At 48.9% G+C, this 12,489-nt stretch overlaps 1 long non-coding RNA gene across 1 annotated transcript; it reads left to right on the top strand.

Moving 5' to 3' along the window:
• Window positions 1-324: 324 nt before the first annotated feature.
• Window positions 325-9,898, top strand: LOC144490404 (uncharacterized). Its single transcript, XR_013497247.1, has 2 exons — window positions 325-757; window positions 9,852-9,898. It is a non-coding gene; the product is annotated as an uncharacterized LOC144490404 (long non-coding RNA).
• Window positions 9,899-12,489: the final 2,591 nt, after the last annotated feature.

Below are 12,489 nucleotides of genomic sequence, written 5' to 3'. Positions count from 1 at the left end.
TTGCGTGTGTTCGCCGGTGTGTGTATTTGATTTATTATTGTCACATGTATTAACATACAGTGAAAAATCTTATTTCTTGCGCACTATACAGATAAAAATATCGTCCATAGAGAAAGAAAGGAGAGAGTGCAGAATGTGGGAAGTGATGCTGAACTTTGAGGCCTTACTCACTGTGCAGTCAGTCTGTAGCTCGAAGAGATCTCAGCGAGTGAGAGGCTGCCCCAGAGAAGCTCGGAGTTGCCGGGGTCCCTGTCGCTGAAACAGGAGAAGTGGCTGTTTGCGAGTCTGGAGGGGGAGTGGGGGGAGGGAGGGGTTGCTGCTTCCTCCTGATAATAGCAGCGATTGCTCTCCGCTCCGCGGGGTGCCTGGGGCTCTGCCTGAACAAGCAGCTAACATGATGATTGTTCTCTTTGCTGGGGCCAGCCACAGAGACGGGACTGCAGGCCGGGAGCAGGCGGGACACACGAGGAGCCACAATGGACACAGAGTCACCCCCGGAGGCCGCAATTGACCAGGAGGAGGAGGAGGGCCCCAGCGACGAGGCCACAGACCCTGAAGTGGCTTCGACCCCCTCCTCCCTGGGGTCAGAGGCCCAGAGCGAGGATGAGGAGGAGGAGGAGCCCAGCGACGAGGCCACAGACCCCGAAGTTGCTTCGACCCCCTCCTCCCCGGGATCGGAAGCTGACAGCAGCGAGGAGGATGAGCAGGGCCCCAGGGAGGGGGCTACTGGGCGCCACCAGGCCGACTCACAGCCGAGGTAAGCTGCTGTGTGTCTGAGCGGGCGGGTGGGTCAAAACAACAGCACTGATTGATCGCTGAGACGTGAGAGTGATTTGGGGGAAGGGGGGGTGGGGGGGAGCGGTGGCGGGGGGGGGGGAGCGGTGGTGGGGGGGCTGCTGTTGCAGAATCAGGAATGCTACAAATCCTGTTTTTTAACAGTGGCAGCACAGAGAGGCCTTCCTGCTGACAGAGAGAGAGAGAGAAAGACACCCACACATTCACATTGACACACACTCATACTCACACACCCAGACACACAGTCACACACGCACAGTCTTGTCTCACACACGCCCACATTCACACACGCGCACACTCTCGCGCGCACACTCGCACATGCAGACACATACACACATACACACACAGACGCACGTGTGCATGCAGACACCCACATTCACCATCTCACCTCCCCACCCCTCAAAACATCATCTTCCTCTCTTTTCTGGTGAAGTTTTCCTCTTTTCTGCTGCTCTCGTTCTACCCCTCTCTCCCTGTTTTTTCCCCAGATACTCGCACCTTCTCCTATCCTCCGCCTTCCCTCTATTTCTAATTCACCCCCTTCCATCTGGCTGGCCACAGGCCAGAATGCCAGCCGTCCTCTGAGGGAAATTGGTGGCCCTCGAACCGAGCATCGATCTTCGCCAGTCTTCATGGCATACTCTCCGACGTCATGGCAGTGTTCCCGAACCACGATGCCCACAAATAGACCATGCCTCCCAGCATGCAACAGAACTGAGGCTCTTTGCAGCTTGATCAGAATGTTGTTTCCCTCTCTATTTATCGATCCAAATCCTCTCCCACTCCCCAACCATTTCTTACTGAGATGCCCTGCGCCGTCAAGAATTAGGTGTACGTCCAGCCGCATCTCTCATTGTTCCCCTCTGCCACGGTCTCTCTCTCTACATGCACCACTTTGAAAAATGTGATTTCACAGAATACTACAGTGCAGAAGAGGCCCTTTGGCCCATCGAGTCTGCACCGATGCATGAAAGGCCCTGACCTGCCCACCTAATCCCACTGGCCAGCACTTGGCCCATAGCCTTGAGTGTTATGACGTGCCAAGTACTCATCCAGATACTTTGTAAAGGATGTGAGGCATCCCACCTCCACCACCCTCCCAGGCAGTGCATTCCAGACCGTCACCACCCTCTGAGTAAAATGTTTTTCCTCAAATACCCCCTAAACCTCCCACCCCTCACTTTTAACTGGTGGCCCCTCGTAACTGACACTTCAACTCAGGGGAACAGCTGCTCCCTATCCACCCTGTCCATGCTCCTCATAATCTTGAACACCTCAATCAGGTCGCTCATCAGTCTCCTCTGCTCCAGAGAAAACAACCCAAGCCTATCCAATCTCTCTTCATAACTTAAGTGTTCCTCCCCAGACAGCATCCTGGTGAATCTCCTCTGCATCCCCTCCAGTGCCTTCACATCCTTCCTATAATGTGACAACCAGAACTGCCCACAGTACTCCAGCTGTGGCCTCACCAAAGTTCTACACAACTCCAACATGACCTCTCTGCTTTTGCGATCTATACCCCGATTGATAAAGGCGAGTGTGCCATATGCCTTTTTCACCACCCTATTAACCTGCCTTTCTGTCTTCAGAGATCTATGGACAAACACGCCAAGGTCCCTTTGTCCTTCGGAACTTCCCAGTGTCAGACCTTTCACAATAAACTTCCTTGTCAAATTTCTCCTTCCAAAGTGCATCAACCCCTCACTTTTCAGGGTTAAATTCCATTCTGCCATTTCTCCGCCCATTTGACCATCTCATCCGAATCTTCCCGTAACCCAAGACACTCAACCTCGCTGTTAACCACCCGGCCAATCTTTGTGTCATCAACAAACTTACTGATCCTACCCCCCCCACATAGTCATCTATGTCATTTATATAAATAACGAATAATAGGGGGCCCAGCACGGATCCCGGTGGCACACCGCTGGTCACTGGCCTCCAATCACTAAAGCAGCCATTTGTCACCACCCTCTGTCTCCTACCGCTAAGCCAACTATGAATCCACTTTGTCAGATCACCCTGTACCCCATGTGCATTAGCATTCTTAATAAGTCTCCCATGTTAAAGGCTTTGCTGAAATCCATGTGAACAACACACCCATGTCATTCTCATCCTTCCTACAATGTGACGACCAGAACTGCACACAGTACTCTAGCTGTGGCTTCGCCAAAGTTCTATACAACTCTAATATGACCTCCTTGCTATTGTAAGGCGTGGGTTTCCTCCGAGTGCTCCAGTTTCCTCCCACAGTCCGAAAGAAGTACTGGTTAGGTGCATTGACCTGAAAAGGCGCCCGAGTGTGGCGACAAGGGGATTTTCACAGTAATTTCATTGCAGTGTTAATGTAAGCCTACTTGTGACACTAAACTTATAAACTTAAACCCACAGATCCCCTCTAAACCGCCTATCCCTCTCCTTAAACCTGTGCCATCTGGTCTTCGACACCTCTGCCAAGGGGAAAAAGATTCTTACGATCTACCCTTTCTATGTCCCTTATAATTTTGTGTACTTCTATCAGATCCCCCCCCACTCAGGCTCCTCTGCTCTAAAGAAAACAACCCCTGCCTACGCAGCCTCTCTTCATAGCTGAAACACTCCAACCAGGCAACATGCAGCTGAATCTCCTCTGCACCCTCTCCAGTGCAGTCATGTCCTTCCGATAGGGTGCTGACCATGATTGCACACAGTGCTCCATCTCTGGCCTAACCAATGGTTTATAAAGTTGTGGCATGACCTCCCTGCTCATATAGACGACAGACTCCTAGCCCTCTCCCCCTCCACAATTCATGGACGTTTATACAGTCCCCGCAGTGCTGAAGGAGGCCATTCGGTCCATTGAGCCTGCAGCGATAACGATCCAACTCCGGTCCTATTCCATAGCCCCATGTATTTACCCTGCTAACTCTCCCTTCGCAGAAAAACATAGAAACTAGAAGCAGGAGGAGGCCATTCTGCCCTTCCAGCCTGCTCCGCCATTCATTTTGGTCATGGCTGATCGTCGAATTCAATATCCTGATCCCCCCCCTCACCCCAATATCCCTTGATCCCTTTAGCCCCAAGAGCTATATCTAATTTCTTCTTGAAATCAGACACCGTTTCGGCCTCAACTACTTTCTGTGGCAGTGAATTTCACACATTCCCCACCCTCTGGGTCAGTGGTTCCCAAAGGGTGCGGCGCGCCACACTGGTGGGGCGAGAGAGGATAGCAAGTGTGGCGGGAAGATTCAGGGACAATCAAAGAAACATTGAAACATGGATAGATATTTTTCCAAAGTGAGAGCAAGAGCATCAAGTGATCCTGAGGACGATGTCCCATGATCATATTATTAAGTAGTTGTGTTCTATGTTATGAATCAAGCACTGCTAGGGGTTGTTTTTGAATGTATTTCTTATCAATATAAAATTGGGTGTGGCGCGAGCAAATTTTTATTCCGAAAGTGCGGCCTAGTGAAAAAGGTTTGGGAACCACTGCTCTGGGTGAAGAAATTTCTCCTCACCTCAGTTCTAAAACTATGACCCCGAGTTCTGGACTCCCCCACCATTGGGAACATTCTTTCTGAATCTACCCTGTCTAAGCCTGTTAGAATTTTTATAAGTTTCTATGAGATCCCTCTCAGTCTTCTGAACTCCACTGAATATAAATTAACCGACTTAGTCTCTCCTCCTATGACAGACCTGCCGTCCCAGGAATCAGCCTGGTAAACCTTCGCTATACTTTCACTCAGGGAGAATTTAACATGGCCAGTGCACCTAACCAGCACGTCTTTCGGTCTGCGGGGGGAAACCGGAGCACCCGGAGGAAACACGTGCAGTCACAGGGGGGAACGTGCAGACTCCGCACAGACCCAGGCTGGGAATTTGAACCCAGGTCCCTGGCGCTGTGAAGCAGCAGTGCTATCCACTGTGCCACCCCTGTTCCTGTCTTATTCCTGTCAACTCTATCTCTGCCCCTCATAATTTTCTACGTGTCCACCCCTCGGTCTCTCCTGCTCCAAGGAAAGCAACCCCAGTCTATCCAATCTTTCTTTGGTTTGAACCCTTGCCTCTGGAGAATGAATATGAGTGAATATTTAATAGGGCACAGGTTGGGAACATATGAACACGACTGAAGGAAGTCATGGCGCTGGAGTGCGACTGACTGCCCGGTTATAAAAGGCAGTAGGTGCGAATGAATAGTCCACAGCTATGCGGGTTAGGTTGATTGGCCATGCTAAATTGACCCTAGTGTCTGGGGGATCAGCAGGGTAAATATGTGGGCTTACAGGAATAGGGTTTGGGTGGGATTGCAGTTGGTGCAGACTCGATAGGCTGAATAGCCACTTCCTGCACTGCAGGGATTCTATGATTCTATGAATATTTCAGCTGCCCTGCAATCCTGCCCTGTTCAATCTTTCTCGCTTCTCCCACTTCAAGAGCTGTTCCTTTATTTAGATTGGAACATCGCGCCCGTCACTTGGATATTCAAGGGAGTTGAAAGGGAAACCAGGGAATTAAGCGCCAGGTTGACGGGGGAATCCTGGAGTCAAATCAGGGATAGAGTGCCTGAACACTAGGAAAAGGTTCCGCTGATCAGTGGGAGGGTGCATGGGTACGGTCGCGTGAGTTATTCTTTCATGGGACATGGGTGTTACCCGTGAGGGCAGCGTCTGTTGCCCAGACTTCATCAAGCTTGACCTGAGGTGCCTTGGAGGGCAGTTAAGAGTCACCCACATTGCTGTGTATCACATGTGGGTCAGAGCAGGTAAGGACGACAGATTTCTTTCCCTGAAGGGCATCAGTGAACTAGATGGATTTTTGTGACAATCCTCCCTGAGAGCGAAACAGGCTTTCTATTCCAGATTTCTATTCGTTGACTATTCCAGTTGCTATGGTGGGATTTGAACCCGTTTGAACCTGTATATTAACCCCTGATTACTAGCCCCGCGGTGTTACCACCAGCACCAGCCCCCCTCCCCGCCCCCCCCAATCCCACCACCACCAGATTAAATTTCTTGTAGAGGTGACGGGAGAGTGGGTGCTCAGGAGGTGGCTGTGGTGGTATGAACTTCCAGGAGGCATTTGATGAAGTTCTCCATGGGAGACTGTTAACTGAAAGTGAAACTCGTGAGATTGGGGGAAAGTTGTCGACTTTGCCGGGAAGCTGAGTGAGTGGCAGGGGTCAGCGTGGTGATAATGTGGGCACTCTCGGATCGGCAGGGTGTGTGTGTGCCCAACTTGTGGTGTCTGTATTGGTGATAAATCGGTGTCTGTCAATGCGTGATGTTTATAAACTCTGTCATGAACAGATTCAAAGTAACTGGCCAAATGAGTAAAAAGGTCTGAGGGATGCTTTTCTCCACTGGAGTCTGGAATGACCTTCCTGAGAGGGTGGCGAAGGCAGGTCCGATCGAGGAGTTTGAAAACTATCGGAAACGAGTGCGCGCAGGGTGTAGGAGACAAGGTGGGGCAGTGGGGCTAGCTTTCAGAGAACCAGTGCAGCCTCGATGGGCCAAATGGCCTCCTTGTGCATAGTGCAAGTTCGATTTGATTTATTATTGTCACATGTATTGGGATACAGTGAAAAGTGTTGTTTCTTGAGCGCTGTTCAGACAAAACATAGCTTTCATAGAGTTCATGTGACGAGTAACTCACTTCCTGACTCTGCAGCGAGTAACCCACCTCCTGACTCCCCAAAGCCTATTCACCATCTACAAGACAGAAGTCAGAAGTGTGATGGAATACTCCCCACTTCCTGGATGGGTGCAGCTCCAATACTCAAGAAGCTTGACACTATCCAGGACAAAGCAGCCCACTTGATTGGCACCACATCTAAAAACATCCACTCCCACCACCACCGACACTCAGTAGCAGCAGTGTGTACTATCTACAAGATGCACTGCAACAATTCATCAAAGATCCTTAGACAGCACCTTCCAAACCCACGACCACTTCCGTCTAGAAAGACAAGGGCAGCAGATAGATGGGAACACCACCACCTGCAAGTTCCCCTCCAAGCCGCTCACCATCCTGACTTGGAAATATATCGCCGTTCCTTTGCAGTCGCTGGATATAAATCCTAGAATTCCCTCCCTATCAGCATTGTGAGTCTACCCACAGAACATGGACTGCAACGATTCAAGAAGGCAGCTCACCACCACCTTCTCAAGGGCAGTAAATGCTGGCCAGCAGTGACGCCCATGTCCCATGAATGAATAAAAAAACATAGGGGAGATGGAAAGGAGAGGATGCAGAATGTAGTGTTACAGTCATAGCTAGGGTGTTGAGAAAGATCAGCTTAATATTAGGTAGGTCCATTCAAAAGTCTGATAACAGCAGGGAAGAAGCTGCTCTTGAGTCTGTAAGCTCAGACTTTTATATCTTTTTCCTGACGGAAGAAGGTGGGAGAGAGTATATCCAGGGTGTGTGGGGTCCTTAATTATGCTGGCTGCTTTTCCGAGGCAATGGGAAGTGTAGACAGTGTCAACGAATGGGAGGCTGGTTTGAGTGATGGGCTGGGCTTCATTCACGACCCTTTGTAGTTTCTTGCGGTCTTGGGCAGAACAGGAGTCATACATACCGAGCTGTGATACAACCAGAAACAATGCTTTCTATGGTGCATCTGTACAAATTGGTGAGCGTTTTTCATTTATTCGTGGGACATGGGTATCGCTGGCTGGCCAGCGTTTATTGCCCATCCCCAATTGCCCTTGCTCAGAGTTGAGAGTCAACCACATTGCTGTGGCTCTGGAGTTGCATGTAGGCCAGACTGCGTAAGGACGGCAGATTTCCTTCCCTAAAGGACATTAGTGAACCAGATGGGTTTTTCCGACAATTGACAATAGTTTCACGGTCATCAGTAGATTCTTAATTCCAGATTTTAAAAATTGAATTCAAATTCCATCATCTGCCGTGGCGGGATTCGAACCCGGGTCCCCCAGAACATTAGCTGTGTTTCTGGATTAATAGGCTAGCAATAAAACCACTTGGCCAAAGACGGAAAGGGGAAGAAGAAAAGTGATGGGCAGAGTAATCAAGGGCCAGAGTCCAAACAGGGCCTCAGTGAAAAATAATGGGAATGGAACCAGTAATGTTCAAAAGACGAACCAGCTTTGTGCCGTAACACACGGAGCAGTCACAATAATTCATGCAAGCGGCACGGTAGCACAGTGGTTAGCACTGCTGCTTCACAGCTCCAGGGTCCCGGGTTCGATTCCTGGCTCGGGTCACTGTCTGTGTGGAGTTTGCACATTCTCCTCGTGTCTGCGTGGGTTTCCTCCGGGTGCTCCGGTTTCCTCCCACAGTCCAAAGATGTGCAGGTTAGGTTGATTGGCCAGGTTATAAATTGCCCCTTAGAGTCCTGGGATGCGTAGGTTAGAGGGATTAGCGGGTAAATATGTGGGGGTAGGACCTGGGTGGGATTGTGGTCGGTGCAGACTCGATGGGCCGAATGGCCTCCTTCTGCACTGTAGGGTTTCTATGATTCTATGATTTATTATTGTCACATGTATTGGGATACAGTGAAAGGTATTGTTTCTTGCACGCCAAACAGACAAAGCATACTGTACATAGAGCACATAGGGAAGAAGGAAAGGAAGGGGTGCAGAATATAGTGTTACAGTCACAGCTAGGGTGTAGAAAAAGATCACATTATAAGGTAGGTCCATTCAAAAGTCTGATGGCAGCAGGGAAAATGCTGCTCTTGAGTCGGTTGGTACATGACCTCAGACTTTTGTATCGTTTTCCTGACGGAAGAAGGCGGAAGAGAGAATGTCCGGGGTACGTGGGGTCCTTAATTATACTGGCTGCTTTTCTGAGGCAGCGGGAAGTGTAGACAGTGTCAGTGGGTGGGAGGCTGGTTTGCGTGATGGACTGGGTACGTTCACGCAACCCTTTGTATGATATAGTCGGGATTACGGAGACCTGGCTGCGGGGGACTCAGTATTTAGGAAGGACAGACAAAATGGAAAAGGTGGTGGATTTGCATTGCTGGTTAAAGAGGAAATTAACTCCGTACTGAGGAAGGATATTAGTTCCAGCAATGTGGAATCGACATGGGTAAAGTGATTAGTTATATAGACCCCCAAACTGTAGTGGTGATGCTGGGAATGATATTAATCCGGAAATTAGGAATGCATGCGATTATGGAACATCTGCGTATACATCGGGCAAATCAAATTTGTCACAATACCATAGAGGAGGAATTCTTGGAGTATATACGAGATGGTTTCCTGGACCAATACGTTGAGAAACCAACTGGAGAACAAGCCATTCTAGACTGGGTACCATGCAATGAGAAAGGAATAAAGACCCCTTGGGGCTGAACAAATGACATCATAGAATTCTTCATCAAGGTGGAGAGTGACGTAGTTGATTCTGAGACTAGGGACCTCAATCTTAGTCAAGGAAACTACATTGATATGAGACGTAAGTTAGCAATGATAGATTGGGAAACTGATGCGATTGAAGGCGGATAAATCCTCAGCGTCTGATAATCTACTTCCCAGAGTACTTGAGGAAGTGGCCCAAGAAATAACAGGTGCATTGGTGGTCATCTTCCAAGATTCTAGACTCTGAAATAGTTCCTACAGATTGGAGGTAGCTAATGTAACCCTGCTATTTAAAAAGGGAGGTGGAGAGAAAACAGGGTTTAAGATTATGTCTATTTATTAGTCTCACAAGTAGACTTACGTTAACACTGCAATGAAGTTACTGTGAAAATCTAGTTGCCGCACTCCGGCGTCTGTTCGGGTACACTGAGGGTGAATTTAGCATGGCCAACCAACATGTCTTTGAACTGTGGGAGGAAACCGGAGCAACCGGTGGAAACCCACGTAGACACTGGGAGGACATGCAGACTCCGCACAGACATGACCCAAGCTGGGAATTGAACCCGGGGTTCCCTGGCGCTGTGGTGCAGCAGTGCTAACCACTGTGCCGCTGGGATTATAGACCAGTCAGCCTGATGTTGGGGTACCGCAGTGGGGTACTGCAGGGATTAGTGCTGGGACTCCAGCTATTCACAATGTATATTAATTATTTGGAAGAGCAAACTAAATGTATTATCTCCAAATTTGCAGATGACACAAAGCTAAGTGAGAGGGTGGACTGTGAGGAGGATGCCGAGATCCCTCAGCGTGATTTGGACAGGTGGGCGAGTGGCTAATGCCATTGGATAAATGTGAGGTTTTCGACTTTGGTAGCAAAAGTGGGAAGGTAGATTATTATCTGAATGGCCATAAAGTGAGAGAGTAGAATGTGCAACGAACCCTGCGTGTCCTCGTACACCAGTGGCTGAAGGTAAGTGCGCAGGTGCAACAGATGGTGAAGAAGGCAAATGGTATGTTGGTCTCCATTGCGAGAGGAGTGTCTTGCTGCGATTGTACAGGGCCTTGGTGAGGTCACACCTGGAATATTGTGTGCAATTTTGGTCTCCTCATCTGAGGAATCTTGTGATTTGATTAATTATTGTCACATGTATTGATGTACAGTGAAAAGTATAGTTAACTGCACACTATACAGAGAAAACAGACTGTTCATAGAGCACATAGGGGAAAAGGAAAGGAGAGAGTGCAGAATGTCGTGTTTCAGTCATAGCTAGAGGGATGTAGAGAAAGATCAACTTAATGCAAGGTAGGTCCATTCAAAAGTCTGATGGCAGCAGGGAAGAAGCTGTTCTCGAGTCGGTTGGTACGTGATCTCAGACTTTTACATCATTTTTCCCGACGGAAGAAGGTGGAAGAGAGAATGTCCGGGGTGTGTGGGGTCTTTGATTATGCTGGCTGCTTTTCCGAGGCAGCAGGGAGTATAGACAGCGTCAGTGGATGGGAAGCTGGTTTACGTGATGGATTGGGCTACATTCACGACCTTTTGTAGTTTCTTGCGATCTTGGGCAGAGCAGGAGCCATACCAAGCTGTGATACAACCAGAAAGAATGCTTTCTATGGTGCATCTGTAAAAGTTAGTGAGAGTCATAGTGGGCATGCCAAATTTCCTTAGCCTCCTGAGAAAGTAGAGGATTGTTTTTTTCCTGTTTGTTTGGAGTAACCAGGGCTGAATGTCAATACTGCAGCTCAGGTGGAGCATGAGATTTTTGCAGAACAGAGACTGTAAACCAGATTGTGTTCCCAACAGCTGCAAAAGATCCTGCACAAGCACGTGACGCAAATGCATTTCTTAAAGGTCATCACACACCTCATCAGTCATCCCAATCAAGCTCACTCTGCAAAATCCCAGGGGAAAACAGCAGAGCAGCATTAGTTCAGATTAAAAGCCAACATTCCAGCAATTAGAAGCAATTATACTGCTGCAGTAACAATACAGGCTCCGAGCACACTTAACTGCTACAACTGATCATGCACAAGAAGGTGACTCTCATACATTTGCCGTTCTACCGTTAACCATTTTGAATTTCTGCTTGATCTTGCTGCTGAGCTGTTTGTGTTTTCTGTTGTTGGACCCCTGAATCTTTCTCACCTAACCCCCCAGCTCTTCGCTAACCCCCCCGCCCCGCCCCGGTTTAAACATGCTCCCGTCTTGTCTCAGGAGCAGCTCGCGGGTATTGACCTGGAAGTCAGGTCTGTTGGAGGTGTGCCTGGGCGCCTGATGCATTTGCCATGTACAATTCCCACCTGCGCGACTTGCCAGCATGCCTTGACTTGGTATCACCCTCTCACACTCGGATATCAGGCTTGCTGTTCCTTCCTCTGAATCCTTTTCATCAGTACGTGAAAAGATCACAATACGTCGGGGCAGAAGGGGGCTATTCGGCCCAGTGTGTCTGCTCCGCCATTCAGTGAAATCTGACTTGATAATCGTCAATTCCACTTTCCCGCCTTGTCCCTCAGTTCCCTTACTGATTAAAAAGTCTATCGCAGCTTTGAACATACTTAACCTCTCAGACACTATAGCCCTCTGCGGTAAAGAATTCCACAGATTCACCCCCCCCTCAGAGAGAAGAAATTCCTCATCTCTGCCTTACATGGACGACTTACTCATGGATTATGCCCTCTGGTCTTAGACTCTCCCACAAGGGGATACAGCCTCTCAGTATCTATCCTGTAAAAACCCCCTTTGAGTACAATTGAGATGTATATGGACATGTTTCTGACTAATACTCCCAGAGATATGGAGATAGTGCGGGTAAAGGAGCACTGCGCTTGATGATCAGCTGGATTGGTCAGAGAGCGGAGCAGGCTGGATAGGCTGAATGGCCTACTCCTGTCCCTATGTTGCTAATCGAGCAATTAAGTGAACCAGGTCAGTCGGACTCGGCAGGGCAGCCAATGAGAGGAGCGCGTAAGCTTAAAGCCAGAACAAAGTTGCAGCACAGAAGGAGGTCATTCAGTGCATCTTGTCCATGTCAGCCTAAGGACACCCAGGTGCCCTTCCTAATCCCACCTTCCTGCACCCGGCCCACAGCCCTGGAGTTTACAGCACTCAGGTTACAGATCCAGGTACTTTTCAAAAGTATTTAGGGTTTCTGCCTCCAACACCAACTCAGGCAGCAAATTCCAGACACCCTCCACCCTCTGTATAAAAAAAAAAGTTCTTCCTCATGTCCCTTCTACATCTTCTGCCACTCATCTTGAATCTATGTCCCCTGGTTCCAGAATTTTCCACCAAGGGAAACAATTTTATCCTGTCCACTCTATCTCTTCCCCTCATTGGGCAGGGCTGAGTTTGTTCAGTGTTTCCAAGAGTGCTTCTTAAGGCAAT

Source organism: Mustelus asterias, unplaced genomic scaffold (genome assembly GCF_964213995.1).
Source record: "Mustelus asterias unplaced genomic scaffold, sMusAst1.hap1.1 HAP1_SCAFFOLD_3240, whole genome shotgun sequence".
NCBI classification, from domain to species: Eukaryota; Metazoa; Chordata; class Chondrichthyes; order Carcharhiniformes; family Triakidae; genus Mustelus; species Mustelus asterias.
Note: the sequence above shows the minus strand (reverse complement) of the source record. Positions and strands in the feature narration are given on the sequence as shown.